We start from the raw sequence: 17,175 nt of genomic DNA on the forward strand, positions 1-17,175 counted from the left end.
TATTGTAGGATATCTTGGTTACTTCCAATCTTTGTCGGTTATGTATAAGCTGCTATAATCATTCATGTGCAGGATTTGAGTGGATCTAAGTTTTCAACTCATTTGGGTATGTACCAAAGAATGCAGTTGCCAGATCGCAGGGTAAGCGTATGTTTAGTTTTTCAGGAATTTGCAAAACTGCCTTCCACAGTGACTGTACCATTTTGCATTCCCAGCAGCAATCAATGAGAGTTCCTGTTGCTCCATATCCTCACCAGCATTTGGTGGTGTCAGCGTTTGGATTTGAGCCAGTCTAACAGATGTGTAGTGGTATCTCATCGTTGTTTTAATTTGAATTCCCTAGTGACATATGGTGTTGAGCATCTTTTCAGATGCTTCTTTTTGCTACCTATATAGCAAAGGGCAGATACAGATGATGGACTGCAGGGAAAGAGCTTGCTGTGATGATAGGAAGCTGCAGGCAGGGATGATCTCAGGGTTAACTGGGCATCAACTGTGCCTTCTCCTGTCACATAAAATGTGGTCTACCTGAGTTTTGATTGGAAACAGAATAATACCTGGTTGTCCATAAATATTTCTGACTGAGGCTTGAGATTTATGTATGTTTTGACTGAAAGGTCATATAAGCCCAATATATAAACAGGTTGGGGTACAACAGGAAATGACTGTCAGAGATGTTGAGAGTCTACACTGAATGGATGATGTCACTGCCTGCCCATGTCTTTCTCATTATGGACTTTCAGTGTTTATTTGCCACTTGAAAGGCCACTGAGATAGGCTACATCTGATTTTTCTCTTGAGGATCTCTATTACTGAGAAATTTCTGTATTCTGGGCCACACTGAGTTCATAATCTGACTATATATATCATGTGTGTGTTTGTTCCTTCCCTAAAATGCTCAGTTCAGCTGCAGTTCTAGAGGTAGATACTACTATGTTTGTATTTCAGAGAGTTGAAGATCTGAGGTCTGGAGAGGTTAGTGTGTAGAAAGTTATGTTGAATAAGTGGCAAGGCCATGTGGCCGGGTCAGATAAGCTGCCTTCAGATTTTGCTCTTGAACTTCTACTGGATAATGTCTTTTCATTATAGAAAAGAGGAGAGTGAACTTAGGTGTTTTTTTCAAAATCATCGACTGTAGGAGTTCTTTCAAGATATGATGAAAAGCAATAATTGTCTCATTTTACATTACCTGTAATTATTGCTCACCAGAAATTGATTATCGATGCAGCAACTGTTTACATTCCTTTCTGCTTTATTATGCATGGCCGGGCTTCACTGTAACTAAGAGGTCCAAGATTCAGAAATATCTTTAACTTGCAATGCTTGTTCACAGGTATCCAACTGAAAAATATTTTGCTCATTAGCCATATGGACACATATGGTAAACTACAGCCAGAGACACAAAATAAGAAGAAAGGGCTATCAGAAGTCCTATGTCTCCTTAAATTTTGTATTTCTATTTAAATGCATCTAGAATCATGAGGAAGTTGAGGAAATGGGAAATGCAAAATCCTAATCAAAGCATTCCCACATTTCAGTTATCTGCATTATTGTACATTTACATTTATAATGCATACATAAGATTCAATTCAATAGGTATAAAAATGTTAAGTAACCTTTTCTCTTATGCACTCCAGTCATTCAGTAGCTCACTTGAGAGTCAACATTTTAATTTTGTTGTGAATCCTTTAATTTTTTTTTCTTTTTCTTTCTTTCTTTCTTTTCTTTTACTTTTTTTTTTTTTTTTTTTTTTTTTTGAGACAAAGTCTCAGTCTGTCATCCAGGCTGGAGAGCAATGGCACGATCTCAGCTCACTGCAACCTCAGCCTCCCAGGTTCAAGTAGCTGGGATTATAGGCATGTGCCACCACACCTGGCTAATTTTTTGTATCTTTAGTAGAGACGGGGTTTCACCATGTTGGCCAGGCCTGATGTCGTGATCCACCCGCCTTGGCCTCCCAAAGTGCTGGGATTACCGGCGTGAGCCACGCGCCTGGCCAGTTTTTTAAATGAAGTTTATTGTGTATATTTAAGTTACACAATATAATGTTATAGGATATATATACATAGTCAAAGAGTTACTATAGTGAAGCCAATTAAAATATCTGTCATCTCACAGGTACCCACATTTTTTTGGTGTGGCAAGGGAAGCTAAAATCTACTCATTTAGCATGAATCCCATATACAGTACAATTTTATTACCTATAGTCCTCATGTTGTATGTTAGATGTATGGGATTGTTCATCCTACATATCTGCTACTTTGTATCTCTGACCCACATGTCCTCATTTCCTCCCTTCCTTTCTCACTGGTAACCACTGTGGTTCTCTGTTTTTGTTGTTGTTGTTGTTGTTGTTGTTGTTGTTTTTTGAGAGGGAGTCTCGCTCTGTCGCCCAAGCTGGAGTGCAGTGGCGTGATCTCGGCTCACTGCAACCTCCGCCTCCCGGGTTCAAGCAATTCTCCTACCTCAGCCTCCCGAGTAGCTGTGATTACAGGCGTGTGCCACCACACCAGGCTAATTTTTTGTATTTTTAGCAGAGACGGGGTTTCACTGTGTTAGCCAGGCTGGTTTTGAACTCCTGACCTCCTGATCCTCCCGCCTTGGTCTCCCAAAATGCTGGGATTACAGGCGTGAGCCCCTGCATCTGGCCTTCTATTTCTTTATATGTGAAAATTATTTTCAGATTCCACATGTAAGCAAGGTCATGCAATATTTTTCTTTCTGTGGTTGGCTAACTTCACTTGGTATAATGCCCTCCAGGCTCATCCATGTTGCGGCAAATGGAAAGATCTTGTTCTTTTTTAAGGCTGAACACAGAAGTTATTTTCATATATAAGTATGCAGGTGCCACACACACACAAATATGTATGTATATATCATACTCACATACAATTTCAAATACATATATGTGTTACATGCATATATAAGTATTTCTGTATTTTCACAGAAATGTCACTCTAAATCAGTACCTAGGGAGGGTCATCGTTTTCTTGAGCTACAAAGCAAGACACAGTATGAGTGGCTGCACACTAGTTTAATAAGTCCTCTAAGTCATATTGAGGATTTTTCCTGTTTTCTTTCATTGTTGTTGTTGTTTTATTTTGTTGTGTTTTGAGACCGAGTTTCACTCTTTTGAGTGAAGTGGCACGATCTTGGCTCACTGTAGCCTCCCAAGTAGCTGGGATTATAGGTGACCCCCACCACGCCTGGCTAATTTTTGTATTTTTAGTAGAAACGGGGTTTTGCCATGTTGGCCAGGCTGGTCTCAACTCCTGACCTCAGGTGATCCGCCCCCTTGGCCTCCCAAAGTGCTGAGATTACAGGCGTGAGCACCACACTTGGCTGCTTTCACCATTTCAGACTGAGCTTAGAGAAGAACCTGAGGAAAAACATGACTTTATAATTTTGATGAATGGAGAAATCTCTTTCCATTCACCCTCCTTTGCTCTATTTCATTCTTATGTGAAATATGCAAACAAAGATATGGATACATCGGTTATTAAATATAACATCTGTGTGATACCTATCCAGCTGAAGAAATAGAGCACAACTAACACCAAGAAGTCCTCTGTATGCCCCTAACTGATCCTAAAGTCTTCCTTCCCCTTATTAGTAACAGATATAGCAGATATCCACATTACCTGTGGATATCTGCCATCCTCTCCTTGCTTCTCTTTATAATTTTATTATGTATTTTCTTTTCTTTATTTTTTTGGACACGGAGTCTCACTCTGTCGCCCAGGCTGGAGTTAGTGGCATGATCTCGGCTCACTGCTACCTCTGCCTCCTGGGTTCAAGTGATTCTCTTGCCTCAGCCTCCCGAGTAGCTGGGATTACAGGCACAGGCCACGTGCCACCACACCTGGATAATTTTTGTATTTTTAGTAGAGACAGGGTTTTGCGTGTTGGCCAGGCTAGCCTCAAACTGCTGACCTCAAAACCTGGCCTTATTATGTATTTTTTATGTGCCTAAACTCTGATTTTGCCTGGTTTTTCTCTTACATAATTGGAGTAATAGTCTGTATCCTACTGCCTCTGGCTTCTTTTACTCAATATTAAGTATTTAAGATTCACACTTAGCTTTGTTTCTGCATTCTATTAAAACAGTAAACCAGCCAGTTGTGGTGGCTCACACCTATGATCCCAGCACTTTGGAAGGCAGAGGCAGGCAGATCACTTGAGGTCAGCCTCAGGAGTTCCAGACCAGCCTGGCCAACATGGTGAAACCCCGTCTGTATTAAAAATACAAAAATTAGGCTGTGCGGTGGACAACGCCTGTAATCCCAACATTTTGGGAGGCCAAGGCAGGCAGATCACTGGGTCAGAAGATCGAGACCATCCTGTCAAACACGGTGAAACCCTATCTTTACTAAAAATACGATTATCCTGGCGTGGTGGCACGTGCCTGTAGTCCCAGCTACTGGGAGGCTGAGGCAGGAAAACCACTTGAAGGTGGAGGTTGCAGTGAGCCGAGATTGCGCCACTGTACTCCAATCTGGTGACAGAGCAAGACTCTGTTAAAAAAAAAACCAAAAAACTAAAATTAGCCAGGTGTGGTCGTGCGCACCTGTAATCCCAGGTACTTCAGAGGCTGAGGCATGAGAATCACTTGAACCTGGGAGTGGAGGTTGCAGTGAGCCAAGATCGCACTCTGCACTCCAGCCTGGGCAGCAGAGTGAGACTCGGTCTTTAAAAAAAGAAAAAGAAAAAGAAAAAAAGGCTGGGCGCGGTGGCTAACGCCAGTAATCCCACAGTTTGGGAGGCCGAGGCTGGTGGATCATCAGAGGTCAGGAGTTCGAGACAAGCCTTACCAACAAGGTTAAACCCCGTCTCTACTAAAAATACAAAAATTTCCCAGGAGTGGTGGCACGTGCCTGTAATCCCAGCTACTCGGGAGGCTGAGGCAGGAGAATTGCTTGAACCCAGGAGGCAGAGTTTGCAGTGAGTGGAGATAGCACCACTGCTTGCCCAGGCCAAGAGTTACCAATACCAAGACATCAAACTGCACAGAGATGGGACCTAGAGCAGCAGGAGGTGGTATGTAAATCACAGATACTAGAGGAAATTGAGAGAGGAAGCAGAAAAATGATTCATCAGTATCAGGTGTGGTCTGCAAGTTGTAGGATGTAGAATGTAGCTGGTGGATATAGGAAGAGAATTAGAAAAAAATTAATGCTCATTCAAGTTTATTTTATGAACTAGCCAAAAAGTCACATATGGATATTCACAGTAGGTGGAATGATCAGAGCAGAAGTAGCACTTTTGGCACATAGTTATTGGGATTGAGGGAGAATTCATTTTAGCTTTAATTTTAAAATAGATTTGGTTACTTTTATTTTAATTAATCTTTCTAAAGCTTTTAATTTTAAAAAATCTTTAATTTTTATTGTGGCAAAATATACATAGCATAAAATTTGCCATTTTAATCATTTTAAGTGCATAGTTCAGTGTCACTAAATACAATCACACGATTGTACAACCGTCACACATTCCATCATCTGTAGAGCTTTTTCCTTTTCAATTTCCCAGACTGAAACTCTGTACCCTTTAAACAATAGCCCTTCATTACTCTCTCCTCCCAGTACCTGGGAACCATCATTCTACTTTTGGTTTCTGTGAATATGACATGCTAGATACCTCATATAAGTGGAATCATGCAGTATTAGTTTTTTGTATCCAGCTTCTTTCACTTAGTCTTATGTCAAGGTTCATCCATGTTGTAGCAAGTGTCAGAATGTCCCTTTTTAAGGCCAAGTAATATTCCACTGCATGTCTGTACCACATTTTGTTTATCCATTCCTCTGTCAATGAATGCTTCCACCTTTTGGCTATCGTGAATAATGTTGCTATACACATGAATTTGCAAATATCTGTTGAAGTCCCTGCTTTCAGTTCTTATGGGTTTAAACCCAGAATTGGGCTTGCTGACTCATAGAGTAATTCTATGTTCCATTTTCATTTATTTATTTATTTTTGAGATGGAGTCTCCCTCTATCCCCCAGACTGGAGTTCAGTGGCATGATCTCAGCTCACTGACACCTCCGCCTCCCAGGTTCAAGTGATTCTGCTGCCTCAGCCTCCTGAGTAGCTGGGATTACAGGCACACAGCACCACGCCTGGCTAATTTTTGTATTTTTGGTAGAGACGGTGTTTCACCATGTTGGTCAAGCTGATCTTGAACTCCTGACCTTGTGATCTGCCTGCCTCAGCATCCTAAAGTGCTGGGATTGCAGGCATGAGCCACACGCCCAGCCTATGTTCCTTTTTTTTTTTTTTTTTAATTTAGGAACCACTGCACTCTTTTCCACCATGACTATACCATTGCAGAATCCACTAGAAAGGCACAAGAGTTCTGATTTGGCTACATCCTCACCAACACTTATTTTTTCCTGTTTTTTTGATGATTGACATCCTAATGGGTATGAAGTGGTATCTTATTGTGGTTTTGATTTGCATTTCCTTAGTAATCAGTGATGTTGAGCATGTTTCATGTGCTTGATGGACAGTTGTATATCTTCTTTGGAAAAATGTCTATGTAAGTCCTTTGCCTATTTTTTAGTTGGGTTGTTTATTTATTGTTGAGTTGTAGGAATTCTTTATATATTCTGGATATCGATCACTTATCAAATATATTATTTGAAATATTTTCTTCCATTCTGCAGGTTGTCCTTTGATTGCACAAAAGTTTTAAATTTTGATGAAGTCCAATTTACTTATTTTTTTCTTTTGTTGCCCACACTTTTGGTGTCAGACAGCTTTTAGTTTACAATTTTAAATATACCATGTCTCCTGCCTCATATGTACCACTGGACAAGGTCCCTTTTATGTGCTCATTTTCTGTTAGAGGTAAATATATTTTGAAGTGGAGAACAAAGATAATTGCAAAATTGGAATGGAGAACTAAAGCAATTATGAAAGTTCCAGATACAAAGAGAGCAGGCTCAATATGCCAGCAGTTCTCTACCAATCCATCCTAGAAGCCTTCTTTTAGGATTGCCTAAATAATGCAGGGGATGGGTGCAAGACACACAAGTGTTCCAGAAGCATGTAAACAAGGTACAGAGAAGAGGATAAGATAAGATGAGATAAGAATATTAGGAAAGCCTTGTTCAGAAGATTGCCTACAGAGGCAAAAGGGACAGTTTCACTTTGCTGAGGGAAATAGGGTGGTAAGAACCCTGGTGGGGAAGACCCTCGCTTACCCTGATACAGAGAGAAGGTGTAAAATAACTTAATGGGAGACCATTAGGCTGAGATAGTTCCCATGGCCTAGGTTCCTACATGGACAAAATGAAACAAGCTTCACCCGTCACAAGCGGCCAGCTGCATATTAGCTGTGTAATGAGTGACCTTCCACCAGGATAGTTCAAATAATGCAACTGCCCAAATTTTCGCCAATCAAATAATTTCTCTACTCTACTTCTACATCCACCCCATAAAAGCCTTCCCTGCAAATGCCTCCAGTGGATCCTCCAACCACTTTCATTTTGGAGCTGCCTGATCCATGAATCTGTTTGCTCAAATAAACTCTTTAAAATTTTAATATGCTCAAGTTTATATATTTTTTTTCCATCTTAAGAATTGAGATGGGATCTTCCTATGTTGCCCAGGCTGGTCTTGAACTCCTGAGCTCAGGCAGTCTGCCCATCTTGGCCTCCCAAAATGCTGGGATTACAGGCGTCAGCAACCATGCCTGGCCACAAAAAGTTTGCGTGTATAGTAGCTTCAAAACCCATTTGTAAATAGGTGTTTTCATAACAATATGAAAACAAGAAAACATTGAGCTTCATATAATAGAAGGGTTCTGCCTGGATTTGCATGTGGGCCCCATCATTTGTCTGCTGTTGGGCCATGGTCAGGTTACTTCCTCCACATAGGGTTTAAGCCTGTGCATCCTTCATCTACAAAATGGGAAAATATTAAGAATATCTAACAATTAGAAGTGGAGGAAACATATGTAAGGGCCTTTGAAAAGAGCTTGTCAAAGCTCAATAATTGCCCTCAATAATTGTTAGCTATCATTCAATAATAATCATAATCATAAAAATATATGACTCAAAGAAATATTCCTACTTCATATCCGGCTTCTCAAAAGAATATCAGAAATTGGACCTGTGAAAGGAATGACATTGAGATGTATTTTCACATTGCTAAGTTGGCTTTTTCTCTTTGCCATTTAATTTCTGCAGTCCCCACTCTAAGCCCATGGTTCACCATTTTATTTTTCCTCCTAAAATTTCTTCCCTTCTGGTAAGATTATCTTTGCCTTAAAAAGGGCCCTTTTCATCCACCCACTCCCTTACCCTTCCCAGAAGTTGGTTAATGGGCACAACAATACAGTTAGATGGAAAGAAAAGAAGAACTTCTAGTGTTCAATAGCACAGTAGCATGACGATCGTTAACAATAACATCATATATTTCAAAATGGTTAGAAGAAAGATTTGGAATGTTCCCAACAGAAATAAATGATAAATTTTTGAGGTGATGGATATGCAAATTATCCTGATTTGATCACTACACATTGTATGCATGTATCAAAATATCACATGTACCCTAGAAATATGTATAATTGTCATGTATCAATAAAAACAAAAAGGGCCTATTTCTCTTTGCCTTCCTCCCAGAATTCCCTCCTGTCCCAGATATGTGTTGTTCCTGGTGCTCTCCTACCCCCTGTTCATTCAGCACTGAGCCAGCAGGAAGGATCTCACAGGTCATATCTTGAGATCCAACCCTCCACCCCTTCAGGTAATAATCCTCCTGCTTTTGGTCATTCGTATCCTTTGGTTCATAGATATTTTGAGTCTAGTGCCTTCTAATTGCTGACCTAAATAATATCCCTTGGTTTTTAAGGATAATACAAAGTGGATTTCAGTAACAATCTTGAGTCTTCACAGAAGCTAATGAAGTCGGGGATTCCATGAAGCCATCCAAGCATATAGAGCCCATTTCCCTGGGTCCCTTTTCCTTAGCTCAAGGCCACACAAAATCAGAACATGAATTCCAGCCCACATTTGCATTATGTCTAAATAATTATGAGTTACAAATGAAGCTTACAAATGGCTAAATATGTTCTATTCATCTACTTCGATAAATATACTGCCATAATAACCCAGAAGGTCAAAGTCGAGTGTAGAATTCTCAGATTCTTTGGTGCTCTGCACGAGAATGTGGTAGCAGAGGGAGAGCCAATCCTCAGCCCCAGGCCAAACTTTTCCTTTTCATCATAGGTAGCCCTGTCCTCACTTGAGAAGCCTTGCGTACCCCTGTGTGGGGGACTCCCTAGGCCCCATGCAAGCTCCATCCACATTTCTCACCCCTTCAGACAGCAGAGCCTTGGACCTCATTTGGACAAGCACAGTTTGCGCTTTGAAATAAACCCAGGGGAGAGGCCATGCAGGCTCAGGCACATTTGGCCAGGGGCCTGAGTGCCCAGAGTGTGGCCTAGAAGAGAACGTGAGAGCTCTGGTTGGGCCGGGGTACAGTCAGTGGAGGGCCAGAGAGGCACCTTCTCAAGCGCAGGATTCAGGGCAGGGGTCCTCTTGCTGAGATCGATGGCTACGATTGCTCAGTGCAATGGCGCCTGCGTCATGTCTTCTCAGCGCATCTTTCACTCAGTCTCAGCCACCGTGGGGAGTTCCACGGAAGCTCAGGCTTCCCTTGTGCTGCCAGCAAACTCAAGCTACACTTTCTGCCCCAGGGCATCTCCATTATTGTAGGATTTTGCCTGAGCATAAACACAGCCCAGAAACACTTGCAGGTTAACAGCCTCAGGGGAAGATCTCAACCAGTGTGGGACAGATGGGCAAATGCTCCAAGCTCCTGTTTCAGGTGGACAGTTCGGGAAGACTTTCCGGAGACTCTCAGAAGGTCCTGGCAGAAAAGAAGTCCATGGCAGCAGCCTCAATAGCATGCCATCATTTTGGCTTTTCTTTCTCACCTGGCTCACTCTCCCCACTTCTCACTCTTGCTTCTTGGGATCACTTCCCAAATAAACCACCCACACCCAGGTCCTTACTCCAGCTCTTCTTTTAGGGGTACAGGCATACCTTGGAGATATTACAGGTTTGGTTCTAGGTCACCACAATAAGGCGAATATCGCAATAGAGCTAGTCACACGACATTTTTTGCTTTCCTGTGCATATAAAAGTTATGTTGCTGGGCATGATGGCTCACGTCTGTAATCCCAGCACTTTGGGAGGCCGAGGTGGATGGATCACCTGAGGTTGGAAGTTCGAGACCAGTCTGGCCAACATGGTGAAACTGTGTCTCTACCAGAAATACAAAAATGGTGGTGTGTGCCTGTAGTCCCAGCTTCTCGGGAGGCTGAGGCAGGAGAATTGTTTGAACCCCAGAGGCAGAGGTTTCAGTGAGCCGAGATCATGCCACTGCACTCCAATCTGGGTGACAGAGCGAGATTCCGTCTCAAAAAAAAAAAAAAGTTGTTTACACTATTGTAGTCAATTAAGTATGCAATAGCGTTATGTTTAAAATATAATGTACATACCTTACTTTGAAAATACTTGATTTCCAAAAAATGCTAACCATCATCTGGTCCTTCATCAAGTCATAATCATTTTGTTGGTGCATGGTCTTGCTTCAATGTTGATGGCTACTAACTTATTGGGGTGGTGGTTGCTGAAGGCTGGAGTGGGTGTGGCAATTTCTTAAAACAAGATGACAATGTAGTTTGCTGCATTGAATGACTCTTCCTTTCACCAAAGATTTCACTGTAGCATGCTGTGCAGTTTGGTAGCATCTTACCCACGGTAGAATTTTTATCAAAATTGGAATCAGTCCTCTCAAACCCTGCTCTATCAACTAAGTTTATGGAACATTGTAAGTCCTTTGTTGTTCTTTCAACAATGTTGACAGCATCTTCACCAGGAGTAGATTCCATCTCAAGAAACCACTTTCTTTGCTCATTCATAATAAGCAACTCCTCATCCATTAAGATTGCAGCTATTTGGCAGGGCATGGTGGCTCAGGCCTGTAATCCCAGCACTTTGGGAGGCCGAGGCAGGAGGATGATCTGAGCTTGGGAGTTCGAGACCAGCCTGACCTATATGGAGAAGCCCCGTCTCTACTAAAAATACAACATTAGCCGGAATGGTAGTGCATGCCTATAATACCAGCTCCTCGGGAGGCTGAGGCAGGAGAATCGCTTGAACCCAAGAGGCAGAGGTTGCAGTGAGTCAAGAACGCACCATTGCACTCCAGCCTGGACAATAACAGTGAAACTCTGTCTCAAAAAAAGAAAAGAAAAAAGATTGCAGCAATTCACTCACATCTTCAGGCTCCACTTGTAATTCTCTTTCTCTTGCTATCTCCACCACAACTGTGGTTACTTCTGCTAAGGTCTTGAACCCCTCAAAGTCATTTATGAGGGTTGGAATCAACTTCTTCCAAACTCCTATTAATGCTGCTACTTTTACCTCGTCTCGTGAATCATGAATGTTCTTAATGGCATCTACAATACTGAATCATTTCCAGAAGGTTTCCAATTTACTTTGCTGAGATCCATCAAAGAAATCATGATCTATGGCAGCAACAGACTTATAAAATATATTTCTCAAATAATAAGACTTGAAAATCAAAATGACACCTCAATCCGTGGGATACAGAATAGATGTTGTGTTGGCAGGCATGAAAACAGCATTCATTTCCCTGTACATCTCCGTTAGAGCTCTTGGGTGACCAGGTATGTTGTCAATAAGCTGACGTATTTGAAAGGAATGTTTTTTTCTGAGCAGTAGGTCTCAACAGTGGGATTAAAATACTCAGCAGTGCATGCAGTAAACAGCTGTGATATCATCCAAGTGTTGTTCCATTTATAGAGCATGGGCATTGTAGATTTAGTATAATTCTTAAGAGGTGCCCTAGGGTTTATGGAATCACAAATCAACATTGGCTTTTAACAAGAGAGTCAGCCTGTCCTTTGAATGTTTCTTTCTTTCTTTTTTTTTTTTTTTTTTGAGATACGGTCTCACTCTGTTGCCCAGACTGGATTGCAGTGGCGTGATCTTGGCCAACTGCAGACTTGACCTCCTTGGCTCAAGCAACCCTCCCACCTCAGCCTCCTGAGTAGCTGGGACCAGAGGCATGCACCACCATACATGGCTACTTTTTCATGTTTTTTGTTTTTTTTTTTTTTTTTGTAGAGACAGGGTTTCACCGTGTTGCCCAGGCTGGTCTGAAACTTCTAAGCTCAAGCAATTTTCCCACCTCAGCCCGCCAGAGTGCTGGAATTACAGGCATGAGCCACCGTGGCTGGCCCCTTTGAAGCTCTGAAGCCAGACATGGACCTATCCTCTCTATCCAAAGTCCTGGATGGCATTTTCTTCCAATAGAAGGCTGTTTCATCTACATTGACAATCCATTGTTCAGTATAGCCACCTTCATCAATGATCTTAGCCAGATCTTCTGGATAACTTGCTGCAGCTTCTGCAATAGAACTTTCAGCTTCATCTTGCACTATTATATCATAGAGATGGCTTCCTTCCTTAAACATCATGAACCAACCTATGCTAACTTCAGACTTTTCTTCTGTAGTGTCCTCATCTCTCTCGGCCTTCATAAAATGGAAGAGAATTAGGGCCTTGCTATGGATTAGGCTTTGGCTTAAGGGAATGTTGTGGTTGACTTGGTCTTCTATCCAGACCACTTAAACTTTCTCCATACCAGCAATAAAGCTTTGTTTTGTTTTTTTAATATTATAGAATTGGTTTATTATAAAAGCAATTCTAGAATACCCAGTTAAAATCTTATCCCAATGCTACGCAATAGAACCAAGAAGCAGTTAAGCACCTTTACATTAGGAACAAGGACATAAAACAAGATACCACATCAAGGCTATGATTCAAACTCAAAAAGAGAAAGGACTCTTGGGCCTCCTTCAGGTCAATACAGAGGTTATCATAAGATCAAAGCACTGTGCCAGGTATCACTGTACTGTTACAACACTGAGGTATAACTGGGCAAATTAAAGTCACAGGAAATGAAGATCTCCATACTATTGTTTTGTGGGTGTACTTAAGTGATTGAAATTCTAGGAACAGCTGCCTTTAATGACAGCAAGATGTAAGACAAGTGTTTATTAAAGAGAAAGAAGCTTATAAAGTTCTCTCTCAATGTCCCCCAAATCTTCACAGCCCCCCAAACTTCCCACCCTCCTCCTAAGCTAAAACTACTCAGCTGTAAGATGCAAACTTAATTTGTGGCTTACTGGAAAATTATAGGCACTCCTTCCAAGTAGCTTTGATCTTCTGCACATTAAAAAAAAATCCCAGCCGGGCATGGTGGTTCACACCTGTAATCCCAGTACTTTGGGATGCCGAGGTGGGAGGGTCATCTGAGGTCAGGAGTTCAAGACCAGCCTGGCCAACATGGCGAAACCCCCTCTCTACTAAAAATAAAAAATTAGCTAGGCATAGTGGCGCACACCTGTAATCCCAGTTACCTGTAAATTCTCCTGAGGCAGGAGAATTGCTTGAACCCGGGAGGCGGAGGTTGCAGTGAGCTGAGATCATGCCACTGCACTCCAGCCTGGGCGACAGAGTGAAACACTGTCTCAAAAAAAAAAAAAAAAAATCCCAACAACATGTTACATAATTTATATACCCAATTTTGCTTTAATCTTTCTGCTGTTTTCTTAATAAAAGCTGTACAGTCAATTATTATGAGTAATCACCCTATAAACTATTATATATAATACAGTGATTGCATTTTTTGAGCACTGGAAGTACTTAAAACTTGTTACTTCCAACTTTTGCACTCCTCCAAAATGAAGGGCCAAAATACTTAGATTTTGTAATTGGGGGGAAAAGCAATCTATCTTCCCAAGATGATGCTTTTCATAGCAGCTTTTGCCAGGAGAAGCGATTTTATATCTGTAATAAATCCTTGAAAATAAGCACTTATTCTAGAAACATTGGAAGATCCTTAAAACATAGAGGTGCTAGCTGGTACCATTTAAATTCACAACCAGCTATTACTTTATAGCTTATATTGAAGAGTTCATTCATGCTCATTATTTTCCTTTAAAAAATATAAAAAATACTCTTTGGAACCCATTATTACTCCTGTAGACACATACACTTGTTACAGCATTCCTTTCTGTAAAAATAAAGGTATAATCATGATTATCTCTATTTCTTTGCTAAATTCAACTATCAATATACATTTATTAACCTGATCACTTTTCCAGGTAACTCAAGACTTTATAGTATTCTCTCCAGGGTCAATTTTCTTTTTTCTTTTATTTTCTGTTTTTGTTTTTAATGGAGACAAAGTCTCGCTCTGTTGCCCAGGCTGGAGTGCCGTGGCATGATCTTGGCTCACTGCAACTTCTGCCTCCCCAGTTCAAGCAATTCTCTGCCTCAGCCTCCAGAGTAACTGGGACTACAGGCGCCCACCACCATGCCTGGCTAATTTTTGTATTTTTAATAGAGACGGGGTTTCACCATCTTGGCCAGGCTGGTCTTGAACTCCTGACCTCGTGATCCACCTGCTTCAGCCTCCCAAAGTGCTGGGATTACAGGCATGAGCCACCGAGCCTGGCCCTCCAGGGCCAATTTTCAGCATACAGAAGTAGGAGTAAGACTTACAAGTAAGAACCATCTTGAAGGCAATTTTTTCATATAGTCTTTAATGTATTCATCACAAATAAGAACTTGAGAACTACAAACTAGAATTTATTTCCAAAACTAAGGCAAAGGTAAACTTCCAGAACTAAATGAAAGCAAACCACAATAAAGCTTATTTCTGTCATGCACCTTATGAACCTACTCAGTAATTTCCAAACAAGACTTAAATTAGTCCAAGGGAGTCCAAGGGAGTCCAAGAGGGAAAATAAAGCCACTTCTGGTTTGCTCCTTTCCAATTCATCGGATAATATCTATCGTGTGCCCAGAGGGCATGGAGTATTCCCCTAGGCACTATCCGTAGTAATTAGGGCTTTATTTTTTATTATGCATGTTTTTGCTGGAGTAGCACTTTTAATTTCCTTTGAGAACTTTTTCTTTGAACTTACAACTTGGCTAACTTTGGCACAAGAAGTATAGCTTTCAGCCTGTCTGAGTTTTCAACATGGCCTTCCTCATTAAGCCTAATCGTTTCTTGGTTTTGAGTGAAAGTGAAAGACATGTGTCTTCCTTTAATTTGCACACTAAGAGGGCATTGGAGGATTATTCATTGACATAATTTTAATATTTTTGAGTCTCAAGTAATAGGGAGGGCCAAGGAGAGAGATGGAGAAACGGCTGGCCAGGGGAGCAGTCAGAACACACACAATTTTTATCAATTAACTGTGCCATCGTATAGGGGCCTGATTCATGGCCTCCCAAAATAGTTACAACAGTTACCTCAAAGACCATCTATCACAGATCACCATAACAGAGTAATAGTAATGGAAAAGTTTGAAGTATTGTAAGAATTACCAAAATGTGACAGAGTCACAGACTGAGCACATGATGATAGAAACATGGAACAGATAGACGTTCCACGCGTGGTTGCCAAAACCTTCAATGTGTGAAAAACGCAGTATCTGCAAAGTGTAACAACATGAGTTATGCCTGCACTCAAAAGAATAAAGGGACAAATTGAGGAAATGAAAGGACCAGTCCATTCCAAGTACAGCAATATCATCAGCACAATCTCGCTGGAGTCCTTCATCAACAAAGGCAAAAAGTATCCTCAACACATTTATGTTATAACCTAAACTCCTGTTAAACAGGTTTGGGGGATTTTTAAGGGGCTGGCCCCTTTATTATTTCCTCCATGTTAATTTTTAAATTCCTTATTATTATTATTTTTTTGAGATGGAGTTTTGCTCTTCTTGCCCAGGCATAATCTCAGCTCATTTCCTCAGCCTTCCAAGTAGCTGAGACTACAGGCCCTGCCACCATGCCCGGCTAATTTTGTATGTTTAGTAGAGACAGGGTTTTACCATGTTGGTCAGTCTGGTCTAGAACTCCTGACCTCAGGTGATCCGCTGGCCTCAACCTCCTGAAGTGCTGGGATTACAGGCATGAGCCACCATGCCTGGCCTCTAAATTGCTCTTATGGAGACTCATTATCATGGTTAAAATGTCCTGAATTGACTGTGGCCTGTTGGGAGGCAGGATGGAGGAAGCTACTTACGGAAAATGAACAAGGAAGGGAAGCACATCAGAAGCTAGAAAGTGTCATCAATTTTTGCATCAAAGACTCCATGACAAAGAGAAAGTACAAGTAGCCTGTTTTTGTAGCTGACCATTGGACTGCAGACTGCACCTGCAGCTACCAGGTTCTTCTGGATAATCCCAGTTTTAAATTTTTGACCTGATATTCATGAACATAGTGCTACTGGTCAGACCTTTGTCCAGGTTTAAGCTTCAGAAAATAAGGTCTTCATGCAGTGGGAGGCCTGGTTAGGGTCATGATTCTTCCCTGGGGCATCTGCCACTTCTGACCTGGAGATAAACTTGGCATCTACTATTTACCTCCACATTTTAACAGCCAAGGATTGGCTGAGCACAGTGGGTCACATCAGGAACTCCAGCAATTTGGGAGGCCAAGGCAGGAGGATCACTTGAGGCCAGGAGTTCAAGACCAGCCTGGGCAACATAGTGAGACATTATCTCTGTAAAAACAAACAAAACCGAGGATGGGTGGGTGGCAGGGAGCAGATCAACCTGGGCAACCATTAATCTGAGAGCTGGAATGACCCTTAGACCAGCCCCCCAGTAACAGATGAGACTCTGCCCTGGGATTATAGCCTAAGGTAATGCCCTGAGCTTTTCTAGAGATTTGAAAATAATCAATCCTAAAACCCCCCAAGCATACTGCTACTGTGTGCTATTTAATAATGTTTTCTAGGCCGGGTGCGGTGGCTCATGCCTGTAATCCTAGGACTTTGGGAGGCTGAGGTGAGCAGATCACCTGAGTTCAGGAGTTCAAGACCAGCCTGGCCAGGATGGTGAAAACCCATCTCTACTAAAAATACAAAAGATTAGCTGGGCATGGTGCTGCTTGGAAGGCTGAGGCAGTGAGGCAGAGTTTGGAATGAGCCGAGATTGCGCCATTGCACTCCAGCCTAGGCTACAAGAGCAAAACTCCGTCTCAAAAAATAATAATGATAATAATAATGTTTTCTACAAGCAAGGGATTACTTTGTATTGTGAACTGGTGTGAAGG

The 17,175-nt window shown here is 41.6% G+C and overlaps 1 protein-coding gene across 2 annotated transcripts in view; it reads left to right on the forward strand.

The window, feature by feature from the left end:
- Positions 1 to 17,175, forward strand: part of ZNF420 (zinc finger protein 420) — a 114,471-nt gene that overhangs the window by 19,295 nt on the left and 78,001 nt on the right. The window lies entirely within an intron of this gene.

This window comes from Pongo abelii, chromosome 20, assembly GCF_028885655.2.
Source record: "Pongo abelii isolate AG06213 chromosome 20, NHGRI_mPonAbe1-v2.0_pri, whole genome shotgun sequence".
Taxonomy (NCBI): Eukaryota; Metazoa; Chordata; class Mammalia; order Primates; family Hominidae; genus Pongo; species Pongo abelii.